A 14,164-nucleotide genomic window follows, 5' to 3' on the forward strand; every position below is an offset into this window, starting at 1 on the left:
TGGCTGAAATTGTGAGGTTGTGAATTTTCATACATAATTCTGTAATCACAGACTTTGCCTAGACTGTCCCCAGAATCCATATCAATAATAGCTTTTCTCCAGCCTCTGCAGAGCAAAAACCTCCTCAGCATGGATTCATCGTGTTGAAGGGTTTTGCTGGAAACTCACCACATTTGGTCAGTGTGGGTTGGCGAGTGCCTGATTTTGTCAGCTAAGTCTGACCACTAACCTTACCACCAAAAGCTGAACCTGCCAGAGACCACTTTCCCTGATGGCACTACTGAGAAATTCTTTGTCAGACTTGGAATGGGCAAACCAGTTTGCACGTAATAAGAACTGACTTAAACCTTTATCCAAAATGTAAAGTGTGTCCAAACCAAATCAGATCTGAGGTTCAGAAAAGCTGGGATACCCTATTTCTAATTACATTTCATTTTGCACCCATCTTTATATTTCCTGGTTCCAGCCTGGCCTATAAACAGAAATGCTAAATGCCAAGGGAAAACTTTTCCTTGTGGTGTTTCTTACTGGAAACTGGAAGTACCATAAAGCTCATAAGGAAGTATCTCTTCCCATTTGTTTCCAGCCCAATTTTACAGATTCAAGAGGCTCAGATCAACCCAGTTTGCATGTTACTTTTAACTAGAAATCTGCTTAGTGGGGGCATCCACTCTTTTTCAGTTGAAACAAGGACCAGAAACTGCTGGGATGAAATTGACAAGTAAGAGCTCAGCAGTGTGACCAGTGAACTAAAGAAATCTAAGTGCTAGCTGTATGAAAAACAAGAAAGCCAATGAAAGTCTGATTATTTGAGAAAATTTGAGAAAAAATATCTGAACAATTAGGATGACCATGCAAATCAAATCACCACTTTCCATCAACAGTCCACACCTTTTACTTTGGAAAAGCTGCTACAGGAGCAAATCTGTCTGTTAGGTCCATGTCTAGTCCAATGTATGTGCCTGCAAAACAAGTCAAATTTTCAAAAGCTTGCCTGAGTACAATTTCTTGTGTAGTACACATTTTGGGAGGCAGTGCAAGCGGAAGATGTATAAATTGGGGATTAGACCTGATTGGAACATTTTTGATTAAATATTTATTTGTTTAAATATTTAATGTTTCACCAAAGCCAAACATTTTAAGGATGTATTGATTTCAACAAAGTTTTTGATAGAAGATTCCTGAGGTCCAGGGTAGACTCTCTGGTCATTTCCAGAGAGAAACCCCAGATCAAAAACCTGAACTTTTTTATCTAAAAATTGGATGTTTCCACTAATTCTGTTTTACAACAATATTTTAAAAGGTTTTTTTTTCCCAAAGAAAAACAAAAACAAATGTAAAAACCTCAAAAGTTGTCATAAGCTTTACTGAGGATTTTCAAAAAGGGTGGCTGGACATCACTTGCAGGGCCCGAGCTGGTAGGTGCCCTCTGAGCATCCCTACCAGATTGGACTTCTCAGGTGAGTTCACACAAAATAGCTGGGGTTGGGAAAGGAGGATGAGGCCCTCCCTCATAACATTTAGCCCAGTGGTTAGGAAACTCGCCTGGGATGTGCGAGACCCCAGTTCAAGTTCTCCCACCACCTGAGGGATCTACCACCTAGTGCTCTAACCATTGTGCTCTGGATTAAGTCCAAAGAAGACTATGAAGAGTTACAAAGATATCTCACAAAACTGGGTGACTGGGTAACAAAATGGCAGATGAAATTCAGTGTTGATAAATGCAAAATAATGCACATTGAAAAATGTAATACCAACTATGCATACAAAATGATGGGGTCTATATTAGCTGTTTATCACTCAAGAAAGAGATCTTGGAGTCATTGTGGATAGTTCTCTTAAAACATCTGCTCAATGTGCAGTGGCAGTCAAAAAAGTTAACAGAATATTATGAACCATTAGGAAAGGGATAGATAATAAGACAGAAAATATCACAATGCCACTCTATCAATGCATGGTATGCCCATACCTTGTATATGGCATGCAGATCTGTTCACCCCATTTCAAGAAAGATGTATTTGAACTGGAAAAGGTACAGAGAAGGGCAACAAAAATGATTAGGGGTATGGAACAGCTTCTGTATGAGGAGAGATTAAAAAGACTGGGACTTTTCAGCTTGGCTAAGGGGTCTATAAAATCTTGACTGAGAAGTGAATAAGAATATGTTATTTACTCCTTCACATAATACAAGAACCAGGGATCACCCAATGAAATTAGTAGGCAGTAGGTTTAAAAGAAACAAAAGGAAGTACTACTTCACACAACACACAATCAACCTGTGGAAATTGTTGCCAGGAGATGTCGTGAAGGCCAAAACTATAACAGGGTTCAAAAAAGGCCTAGATAAGTTTATGGAGGACAGGTCCATGAATGGCAATTAGCCAGGATATTCAGGGCACCCCATGCTCTGGGTGTCCCTAGCCTCTGTTGCCAGTAACTAGGAGTGGACAACAAGGGATGGATCCTGTTCCATTCATTCCCTCTGAAGCACTTGGCATTGGCCACTCTGGGCTAAATAGACCATGGGTCCGACCCAGTATAGACGTTCTTATGTTTATGTTCTTATGGATATACTGATGGGGAGCTCCTCAATCTGTACTGTTAAAGCTGTTGCACTCCAGATAAATAATTAAAGAGTCATTTGGGCCAGTGAGAGAGCATACAAGTCTGGTGGTTAGAGCTGAAACTCCGGTCCCCCTGCTTCTTGCTAAAATTTCATGGGCACCTAATTCCAGAAAAATGGTTCACACTGAGAATTACTAGCAGAGATAGGTGCCTATCTGCAGGAGAGAGGAGAGGGGCTCAGCAGGTATCCCCATTGGCTAGCTTAGGCAGCTCCCTTCACAGCAGGCTGATTTTTGTGAATTGCACTTTTTGTGAATTGTCTCTCCCCATTCATTGTATCGGAAGCCTATGAATATTCTTACACAGCTTTCTGGAGCCAGGAGCAAGCCTCCGAGCCCAGTTTGATAACTTGGGCTCACAGGGGTCACACTAGTACTCTAAAAATAGCTGTGTAGATAGTGCTGTGGAGTTGTGGCTTGGACTGGAGGTTGAGCTCTGAGGCCGGGGTAGGCTTCAGAACCCAAGCTCCAGAGTGTGGCTTTGCATAACTTCCAGGCAGCTTTTGCTAGTTTAGTGACACACACTGAGAAAAACTCTCCTGCTATGGTTTGCTCCATATTGCTACCCTAACCAATCAGGGTGGGGAAATTTGCCATGTTGGTTGTTTGGGATGCTGAATGTCCAAATATGTGACTTGATACTGGACTCAACATGTCATCTGGCAATCACATTGTTATCCAGTATCTTTATTCTGATTAGCATGCTGTCTGAGAGATCCTAGTAACCTTCTTTAATGACGGATTTGCATATAAATGGAATATGAATCAAGGGTCTCATCATCTCCCTACAGTGTACTAATCTATAAGCCATTTTGCTGAATAATGGGATAAAGAGAGGAATATAAAAATATGGAAAAAGAGTGCTGATAGCCTGTCCGAATATCTGTGGCTATTCTAGCCGTTCACCCAAATAAAGCTTGAGCCTGAGGGCGTCTGTGGTGAGGAAAAATGATAAGAACAACAAATCTCATTTTTTGGCACAGTCAATTTGGTATATACAGTATGTTTCCTTTTCTTGTCTAAATTTTATAATATACATACGTGCATGGGCCTCTTAGTGTATGCTTTTAATTAAATGGCTATTATAATAAAATTATTTTCCTCTGCAAAGATGTCTGTCTCTGTGAGATTTAATGACAATTTATTATTTCCATCATAACTAAACAACGCTTTAGACTGAAAACAGGTACTTTTAATATAGCCATAGGTTTCATATATGATACTGAATTACCTTCTTGGAAGTTATACATATGCATAGACCCTGCACAAATACCAATATGGAATAATGACACAGGTTTCCTCCCTATTCTTGATTTTATGTGTATAATATTATCATCAGTATGAATATAATTCTGAGTGCCTTTTGAGAAACAGAAGGAAGGTCTGAGAGTTGGGCCAAATTCTGGGGTGAATTATTCATTGATAGTGACATCTGCAAATCGTATACTCTAATGTGAAACATACAGCAAGTAAATAAATTATTCCTTTTAGATATATTAAATTCCTTATATGGAATAGATACTACATTCCCTGATTTTTTTTTAAAAAAAGTAGATGAGAAATGGGAACAGACTGTTTGCAATTTTCTGAGATCATGAGAAACTGCTGAGCCAATTGGTTATTTCTACCCACTTGCTTATTTCTCAATTAATGCTCCTGTAACATAAAGAGTAAACAAGGGTTGCTCTGCTTGTTGCTTAATTATCCATAACAAAACTTTGTGAAATGTGGTACTTCAGCAATTGAAGGTACCATAGTTGTATGCAAGTGCCTGCCAATAACAATATGAAAAACTTCATAGGCCTGCCAAGACTGCTTCTCAGTGAAGCTGAGGCTTCTCCAAGTTATATGAACCATTTCCTGCATATGGGTTCCACTTTTTCCTTCAACGCAGCTTGAAAAAGAGATTTATCATACCCGGCTATCTTCTCTTCAGACTGCAGTCTTGGGGTTGCTTCTGGGAAAGCTTGAATAATTAAATCTGTGCGCTGTCGGTTAAGGACGTTTCGGAACTATTCTTTTTTCTTTTATCACAACTCTATGTTGCAGCCAAGTGCTGCAGTTAGACAACATATTATAATCTATATCACACTGATTTCCCACAAGCTGCATGAGATGACAGGAAACTTTTGCATAGTGTCTTATATATTTAGGGACAGATTGTGGCTTGGTCTGCCAGTACATGTACATATAAGGGAGTCAGGCACAATAAGATCTCCCCTTAAGCACCAATGCGAGCTAGTTGGATCATGGGTCCAGCTGCACAGGACTAAGTGAAGCTACTCGCCTGTTTACGCCCTCCTCAGAGTAAGTGAGCATGGATGAGAATGTGTAGAGCCATGGCTCCACTCTGTTGTACACTGACCAGAGTAGCTGAACCAGCACAGAGCTGGGAGTAATTTGATCCCAATATAGGCCAGCAGTAAATTACTAGCACTTGGGAGCAAGGGGGAAACAGAGAGGAAAGTGTGCCTCAGAGAATTATCCCTGAGTGACTGTGCTTCCTACGGTTATTCCTGAGTTGGTGCCACTTATGCACCACCCCTTGCTCAGGAGAATGTCTAAAGCTAAAATCTAGCTCTTACAGAACACCTATTATGGGCAAGCTTTTCAAAACTGCATGCAAAATTGGCCAATTTGCATACATAAACATGCGTTTGATTTCTGTGAGTGTATTTGTACATGTACAGCTCTGAAAATGTTGCTCTGTATGTTATGTATATATGGTTTATTTGTGAAGATAAGTACATAAAGATCATTCCTCGGTAAATATACAGTTAGAGATGTGTATTTATATACAAATACTTTAAATCCTCATTGGCTGTAAATATTTCCTCCCACAGTTATGTTTTTCAGAAAGTCTTTTTTATTCTAAACACACATTCACCATGCAACAAAAGCAACAGCAACTTTAATTCCAACTTGGCATAGGAATGTTCACTGTTTTCTTAGATTAAACTCCTTTCTCCAGCTGTATCTATTTTAAGGGCCTGATCAACTCCACAGTTGGCTCTCATGCTTCCTTAGGGTAGTGAAAACTTGTGGAGAACGCATAGTTTATGCAGAAATGAAAAAAGAGCAGAGACCATAGTCTTTCCCAGATTCCACGAGCCTCCCAAAATTCAATATTAAATTAGCTCACAGTATTTCTCATTAGCTCCTAAGTGTCTAGAGTGGATAATGTCTATAAAATAAATATTTCTGAAGCTATTATGGTTTTTCCTAGTTACTAGGCCCCTGGGTGACAATTGGATCATGGTCCCAATTCAGCAAGGTACTTAAACACATGCCTAACTTTAAGACTGGGTGTAGTCCAGTTGTAATCAATGGGACTGTGCACCATTTTAAAGTGAGGTACGTACTTCAATACCTTGTTAAACTGGGGCCTATGTACAGATCACAATGACTGAAACTGAGATTCAGTCTGTGTTACATGCAATAACTAATAATACTTGCTGAGAAGAACCACGGTCCATCTCGTAGCAAGTGAAAAAAGAATGATTACAAATCACATTGAGGCTTTCTAGTCAAACAATGCCCCTTTGTAATTCTGTTTTCAATATGTTACGTGTGTTGCTTCCAAATACTTTGTACTTTATTATTTGTTCACAGGTAGCATTTGTTGAGTGACATTAGTGCGTGTGGAGCAGTGCAGTACATACAGGGAGACACAGAGCCTGCCCAATCTATTTTAAACACCAGAAATGTCAGTTATATTTAATCAAGCCGATCAAAAAAAGCTGTCTAAATGCAGTTCAGCCTTAATTGACAGAATATATGGGCAGTAGGATATGAGATGAGAGGTACTTGTTTTAAAGCTATTTATTTTGGGAGTGAAAAGCAGGTTTCTCAAGCCTTACCTACTAATGATATAGCAGAGTAGCAGGTGATATTTCTACAGGTAATAGAGCATGTGGTAATTCAAAAGGGAGCTTGGAAAGCAATACTTTAGGGAGCTTCAGTTTCATCCTTCCTAATAGGCTAGCCTGCTCAATAGTTTGCGGTCAGGATTAGGTTCAATCATGCAGTCATTAGGTTCAGCTGTGGAAGTGGATTGTGGGCCTTTTCATCACAGCTCTACATTGTGACATTTGCAGGTGTGCAAAGCAATTGCAAATTGACTGTAAAAAGCTACCATTCTGCTCTGGTGGAATTTTACAACTACTTCACAATTCTTTGGCACAAATGTAAATGACTACGCATGGTGCAAGGGTGTGGAGAAATCGGGCTCCTCATCTGTATAGTACGTTCTATTTCAGATGTCAAGAGAATGAATTTTGTCAGACTCAGACAATCTTTGCTTGCTTTATCCATCTTTCTAGCTCAGGGATCGGCAACCTTTGGCATGTGGACCATCAGGGAAAGCTGCTGGCGGGTCAGGCCGGTTTGTTTACCCGCAGCGTCCGCAGGTTTGGCCGATCGCAGCTCCCACTGGCCACGGTTCACCGCTCCAGGTCAATGGGGGCTGCGGCAAGCGGCGCGGGCAGAGGGATGTGCTGGCTGCTGCTTCCCGCAGCCCCACTGGCCTGGAATGGTGAATCGCAGCCAGTGCGAGCTGTGATCGGCCAAACCTGCAGATGCTGCGGGTAAACAAACCTCCCTGGCCCACCAGTGGATTTCTCTGATGGGCTGTGTGCCAGAGGTTGCTGATCCCTGCTCTAGCTGGTTATCAAAAACATGTGTGTGGCACCAAGCCCTATAAAATGAAAGATGAGACAGACAACATTGTTTTTGTCTTGGGCTTTTTGTTTGTTTGTTAGTTTTGGTCAGTCATCTTAAATGGATGAGAGGGTACAATTTGTTTTGGAAGAATAGTCAGTAGAAAAGAGAAAATGGAAGAAAAAAATCTGTTTCTGATTAAGCTAAGTAGATATCTTTCTGTAATCTACATGGGAATAGAAGAAGAACATTCATTTAGATTAGGGCTGTTTTAGCATTGCAGCTGGTTGTCATTTCACGAATTTTGAGTTTTTGACAACATTTTGAAATGAAAATTTGGTTTTGACCAACATCTCCCTCCTTCTCTCTTCATCCCTCTCCAAAATGAACATTTTTACAGAAGCTTTTATCCAAAATGTTTGCATTTTCAACAAGCAACAACACCTTTTATAATCTAAATTTTTATTTCAAAATGTTGACATTTTTCCATTTATTAACCTGTTGCCTTTTTCTTGCAGTCCACCACACTACTTCATCATTGCAACATTTTACCTACAATTGGGAAAGCAGGTTAGCAGCTTTCTCTCCAGTGTGGTTCCGGGCACTGCTGCGTATGGTGCCATTTGGTTAGCACAGTCCTTCCTGCAGACTAATATTACCGCCCTCTGAGATTTGATGCACTCCACTATATTTGTACATCAAGCAAGTCCACAAGTCATTCATGAATTTGATGTAACCCCCAAGGAGATTACCTAGATCATAGATCATCAAGGGCCCCAACAAAGTATACGTACCAACTGGACACTGACCTTACATTTGCTACATCAGGTCCTGTGACTGCGGAAAGTCACGGGTATTATCAGCATGGGCGCTGGTGACCCTAAGAATAGTGTTTTACCCTGTTATGTTATATTTGTTCCCTGTTTAATATAATTACTGTGTTGAATACATTGTATGTATCTGTGTTATTTCTTGGGAGTCTCCAACTATCCGGCAAGTAAGTGGGGGTTACCCTGTGGTTAGAATTTTCCTCCCAAGCTGCCCTGGTGACCCTGCCAGGAAGGAGCAAGGGCGGTGGAGGCACTGCCAAATAAATTCATAGGGAAAAATAAAGAAGATACACCCTGCTGAGTGGGGCGGGATCCAGAAGAACCCAGGCCTGTCTATCAAAACCTGTAAGCAGATTGTCATTAAAGAAGGTAACCAGCTGGAGAGGGGGCGCTACATTGATTATGCAAGTTAACACTACATTTTAGTGCTGATGTAAGGGGCTTAGTACTGACTCAGTTGGAACCTTCACACCCTGTGCTTATCCTCAAGGAAAGCTATAAACTATTGTCTGTTTATAGATGGACACTTTAAAAAGAAATTTGCCTAGAGAAAGCCAGGAATCTTACCCCTCACCATACAACTGCTTTTTTCACATGAGACCCGTGTGCAGATAAACCTTGAAAAAGCTGTTCTTGAGAGATCACCTACCTCTGCCTCCTGACGCCTACCATACACTGCCTGACCTTGCCCTTCACTTGTGACCTCCACTCACTATTGTTGTCCACAGGCTCATCTCTCCCTTCCATCCATGCCGGGGGGCTGCTGGTAAAGGGCTTGACAAAGCAACACATATAATTTTGGATACGGTGGCAGCCTGTACTGTCAGCACCTCCAAAAAGGGAGTGTTTTGGGGTGGCAAGCTGGTGCTTCCATGAAGAAGGTGGCAGGAGGTGGAGACCTGTAGGTCTGCTCCTAGATGACAGCAAAGGGGAGTCATAGCCTTGAGGTTCAGTGAGGAGGTCTCAGGCCCAAAATTCTCAAGTTGAAATTGGTCTTTTGTATGACATGGATTCAAGACTGATCCTGACCTAGAATTCCTGATTCAAATATCCCTGAAATACAGAAGTATTGAAATCCAGAGTTATGGCTCATCTCTACTGGAAACTAACTAGCATTTTGACCTAAAGCTTGAATGTAGCAACCATGAAAATACATCACTTTACGTATTATGTTAACATGATTTTATTCTATTTTCAGGCCAACCGCCATCTATTTTACTTTATATAATGAAATAATAATTAGTTACAGCTCTTCAAATGTTGAGTCTTTCATCCAAAGATCCTACAGCAGTTGACAAACTTTGCAAACTATGTGAATATCCTACAGTCCTTATTCAGGCATATCTCCACTGGGATGCAATGGGAATTTACCATAGTAAGGACTGAATAACTACTTTCTATATAGCTCTGTAGATTGAGGATCAGAGAACCCAGCACTGAATTGAGCCATCTTTTGGATAGATGGCAGAAGCCTTTAAGCAGCTTACAGACATGCCATGCAACAAATGAGTCAAAATGAAGTCTATGATGTTTGTCTCAAATTCTGGGGGAGTTTTATGCAGGCAAAATACATTGCTTGATTTGAATTTAGTAGAACAATACACTTGCAGATGTGGCTTGAGATTTTCAATGACCACAGGTGGTCGGCATTTTAGTTAACATGTAATCTAAAAGAAAGCACCTCCAACTGTCTGGTGCCCCCTCAGGCCATATTGGGAAATGACTCATTTCTGATTCAGAAGGAAGACTCCTACAAACTGTATCACCAATGCCACTTCCTGTAGCACTTACATTTTGCTTGGTAGCCATCCACCAAATCCAAGGCAGTTTGAAAACCAGGAATAGAAGCTGAAATATACTGTGTCTTATGTGATATTAATCCAGTTTTCTACCTCTCTCTGGCATCTGATAGTTACACAACTAGTATAATGAAGAAGCATTACAACCGTGATCTCTACTCAAACTGCAGGCAATATTGCTTCAGAAATTCTCTCTAATGGCATGTGTTATGCAGGATTTCAGACTAGATGATCATGATGGTCTCTTTTAGTCCTAACAACTATGAATGTGTAAATAATTGGTGGTTATACTTCACGTAACAATGCCCTCAAACCATTGCTTTCAATTTGATAAAGAGAGGTTGCTTCTTGAACTTGGTTTTTAGAGATTGTGTAAAGGAGGTAAAATTAATCTACAGTTTTTATAGACAAAAGTTGCCTCTAATTCTTGATTAGCTGATTTGAGGAATGGTTTAATTATATTATTTACTTATACTGTGCTAATCTAAATCAAATATTCTACTGGATTGCATTAACTTCATACAAACGTGTCACTGTAATGTTAGGCAGCTAAAAATGTTCTAAATCCCAGCTAGAATGGAAATAGATGCAATTATATGAAGTTCCACATGTCATAAAAAGAGAAGTACTTAGAAGCATATAGTATTATTAGGCTGGATTTCCCAGAAGAAGAAAGACTACTCTGAAAACAATATCCCTTTATTTTTTATCCCTTTAAATCCTTCTTTGTGTTACACATTTCCTGATTTTCAAAAAAACCCTTTCCCATGTTGGAGCTGTGCAGTCTGTTGCAAATATTTCAGTTAGTACAACCGCATATAGTCCCTGGCAGATACAGTAACTACTAACTCAAGTTCAGACATTTAGATGTAAGACATGATGGACTTCCAATATTTTCATGTGTAGTGGGAATATCATTAAGGGTGTGACTCTTTCTCTGGGGCAGGGTAATTTGCAGGAATATGCAGCAACATTAAAAAATTCATAAAACTGTTGCAGTGTGTCAGAGACCATGGAATTAGCATGAATAAGAATCAGATAATTTCAGTCATATCCCCATATCTCTGGTAAGTTTGGGTAGGGTTCAAAATCTCCTCAGACCATTAAAAATCAGATCTCCTAAATATCCAAATTAGACACCATGGCCTCATCTTTACAATTTTGTGTCTAGGTACAGTCATTTCACAAGGATACTAGTGGAGATTTGTTGTCTTCTTCACTTGTGTTCTGTCATGAGGATTCTTCTGTTACCATAAATTTGTCTATGTACATTTATCTGAAATAGACAAGGAAGTTCCATGTCATCATTGTCACCTGCAGATTGGTGGTCCCATTATAGTAATCCCCTACCTGAAACAAACAAAAATGTACCTTAAACCTCAATAAAACATTTATTTATATGCTTGGTCAAATTCAATTTGCCTGGCCTTTGAAAATCTACATCTGTTCTGTATACAATTTGTATTGCCATTTGTTACACAGATGTGTAACAAGACAAATACCTGTCCAGGCTTACATGTGATTCAGAAATGCATATGTTGATCATACTATTGGAAAGAGGTTAAGGAAAAGACAATAAATCAGCCTACAAATAGTTTCACTTGGAAAGGTCTCGGAGACCAGGGTTATTTTTATTTTAGGATGCTTTTAATTTGAATCAAAAATGCTTTACCACATGTTCAGCCAGAAGTTCAAAAGGATTGGTAACAAACATTTAATCTTTTTTATTCTGGGATTGGCACTAAGCCCTCATCAAAAAGCGTATGCAGTCAAACAGCTTATCTCCACTGAGCTGTTTCCCTTAATGTGTTCCTAATTATAATCCTATATATTGCTCACTGTGGCCGACTGAACAATATGGCAGTAATTTCTTTACAGGCCTCAATGTTCTTTGAACTGTGAGTACAGAGGACTAGAACGGAACCAGATCAATGGGATTTGAGTGCTGGCAAATCAAGCCAGATGCAATCTCTGGAGAATACATTTCCAGCTGTTCTCCAGAAAGGAACTTGAGCAGGCAGCTGGGAACTTTGCTACCCCTTACAAAATATACCTAAGTAGCTGTATGAAAGGTGTAACCATTGTTATCTCCGTTGGATTCTGTGTCTATGGAAGTTGTCCTATACCCCACAGAATGGGGCAAAAGTTCACAGCAGGGCAGCTGGGTAGAAACAAGGCCAAGTTTATAGGTATTTTTCACTGCTAGAATTTGTTAACCCTACTGAGAAGTTTCTAAAGGATTATTTAAGATCTGTTTCATGCAAATGTTTCCATAAACTGAATACCGTAATTTAAAGGTGAATGGGAAAAAATTGATATATCTCTATTTCTTTGCTCTTTTTTTACTGTAAAGAAAGTCTGAGGGATTCGTGTTTGTTTTTTGTTTTAAATTCTTTTAAAATTAGGAATTCAGGTGCTCTCTACCCTCTTTTTCCTGAATGAATAAATGGTTAAATGGATAGAGATATTATGACATCACAGATATCAAGCAAGTGACATTGGTTATGACATGGTAATTGACATATTTATTCACGGTTTAAAGCACTGTGTTTTTCGTTTATTTGTTAATACATATTTAACACCAATACCATATAAATACTCCAGATAACTTTGCTAAAGATCCAGTATCCTGCCCTTTCAATAAAAGTTCCTTTGAAGGTCACTTTCATGACATTTGTACAGTTTATGTAAGATGATGTTTTGCAAACCTTACCACAGATACCCTTAAGCTGAAATTACCCCAAGCATGGAATCATAGAATAGAATATCAGGGTTGGAAGGGACCTCAGGAGGTCATCTAGTCCAACCCCCTGCTCAAAGCAGGACCAATCCCCAATTAAATCATCCCAGCCAGGGCTTTGTCAAGCCTGACCTTAAAAACTTCTAAGGAAGGAGATTCTACCACCTCCCTAGGAAACGCATTCCAGTGTTTCACCACCCTCCTAGTGAAAAAGTTTTTCCTAATATCCAACCTAAACCTCCCCCACTGCAACTTGAGACCATTACTCCTTGTCCTGTCCTCTTCTACCACGGAGAATAGTCTAGAACCATCCTCTTTGGAACCACCTCTCAGGTGCTTGAAAGCAGCTATCAAATCCCCCCTCATTCTTCTCTTCTGCAGATTAAACAATCCCAGTTCCCTCAGCCTCTCCTCATAAGTCATGTGTTCCAGACCCCTAATCATTTTTGTTGCCCTTCGCTGGACTCTCTCCAATTTATCCACATCCTTCTTGTAGTGTAGGGCCCAAAACTGGACACAGTACTCCAGATGAGGCCTCACCAATGTCGAATAGAGGGGAACGATCACATCCCTCGATCTGCTGGCTGTGCCCCTGCTTGTACAACCCAAAATGCCATTGGCTTTCTTGGCAACAAGGGCACACTGCTGACTCATATCCAGCTTCTTGTCCACTGTCACCCCTAGGTCCTTTTCCGCAGAACTGCTGCCTAGCCATTTGGTCCCTAGTCTGTAGCTGTGCATTGGGTTCTTCCGTCCTAAGTGCAGGACCCTGCACTTATCCTTATTGAACCTCATCAGATTTCTTTTGGCCCAATCCTCCAATTTGTCTAGGTCCTTCTGTATCCTATCCCTCCCCTCCAGCGTATCTACCACTCCTCCTAGTTTAGTATCATCGGCAAATTTGCTGAGAGTGCAATCCACACCATCCTCCAGATCATTTATGAAGATATTAAACAAAACCGGCCCCAGGACCGACCCTTGGGGCACTCCACTTGATACCGGCTGTCAACTAGACATGGAGCCATTGATCACTACCCGTTGAGCCCGACAATCTAGCCAGCTTTCTACCCACCTTATAGTGCATTCATCCAGCCCATACTTCCTTAACTTGCTGACAAGAATACTGTGGGAGACCGTGTCAAAAGCTTTGCTAAAGTCAAGAAACAATACATCCACTGCTTTCCCTTCATCCACAGAACCAGTAATCTCATCACAGAAGGCGATTAGATTAGTCAGGCATGACTTTCCCTTGGTGAATCCATGCTGACTGTTCCTGATCACTTTCCTCTCGTGTAAGTGCTTCAGGATTGATTCCTTGAGGACCTGCTCCATGATTTTTCTGGGGACTGAGGTGAGGCTGACTGGCCTGTAGTTCCCAGGATCCTCCTTCTTCCCTTTTTAAAGATTGGCACTACATTAGCCTTTTTCCAGTCATCTGGGTCTTCCCCCATTCGCCACAAGTTTTCAAAGATAATGGCCAATGGCTCTGCAATCACAGCCGCCAATTCCTTT

At 40.5% G+C, this 14,164-nt stretch overlaps 1 long non-coding RNA gene across 1 annotated transcript in view; it reads right to left on the reverse strand.

Moving 5' to 3' along the window:
- Nucleotides 1–14,164, reverse strand: part of LOC142069717 (uncharacterized) — a 93,867-nt gene that overhangs the window by 65,438 nt on the left and 14,265 nt on the right. Inside the window, exons 2-3 of the long non-coding RNA XR_012665655.1 lie at nt 11,107–11,262; nt 4,542–4,605 (exon numbers count right to left, since the gene is read on the reverse strand). This is a non-coding gene — a long non-coding RNA (uncharacterized LOC142069717). The remainder of the gene's footprint in view (nt 1–4,541; nt 4,606–11,106; nt 11,263–14,164) is intronic.

This window comes from Caretta caretta, chromosome 1, assembly GCF_965140235.1.
Source record: "Caretta caretta isolate rCarCar2 chromosome 1, rCarCar1.hap1, whole genome shotgun sequence".
In the NCBI taxonomy this organism is placed as follows: domain Eukaryota; kingdom Metazoa; phylum Chordata; order Testudines; family Cheloniidae; genus Caretta; species Caretta caretta.